The sequence below is a fragment of the Penaeus monodon genome, chromosome 30 (assembly GCF_015228065.2).
Source record: "Penaeus monodon isolate SGIC_2016 chromosome 30, NSTDA_Pmon_1, whole genome shotgun sequence".
Classification (NCBI taxonomy): domain Eukaryota; kingdom Metazoa; phylum Arthropoda; class Malacostraca; order Decapoda; family Penaeidae; genus Penaeus; species Penaeus monodon.
The window spans coordinates 33374572-33375005 of record NC_051415.1 but is presented as its reverse complement, the minus strand read 5'-3'; positions in this window follow the sequence as shown (position 1 = coordinate 33375005).

Sequence of the window (434 nt, the reverse complement as noted above, 5' to 3'; positions counted from 1 at the left end):
GTCATTCATCATTCTTTTTAGTTAATTTTTCATCTACATTTTAACCCTATCGTGATATCTATTTAGCTGTATTTTGAATTTTTTTTTCTATTATTTGATTTCTATATCTATACAGAACATTCGTGGTGATGTGAGGATAAATCTCTTGAATCTCTCGATTAAGAAAAAATTTTTATTGAAAGACTGAAGATATTGATGTTTTTTTTCCATAGCTTCATATGATCATTGGAAGATCTGTTATTTTAATGCATTTTATAAAAGTCGCTATTTGGTTCTTAACTTATTTCTTTTTTAATCATCGAATTTCAAAAGTTAACTCAAATTATCATAAGTTTAATCATGATAAATCATTTTAATCGTAAGTCGGCACTTGAGGCAGTCATCGAGGCCATCTGTCCCCATCGTCTGTAAGTCGCTGTCGTAAGTCATCGATG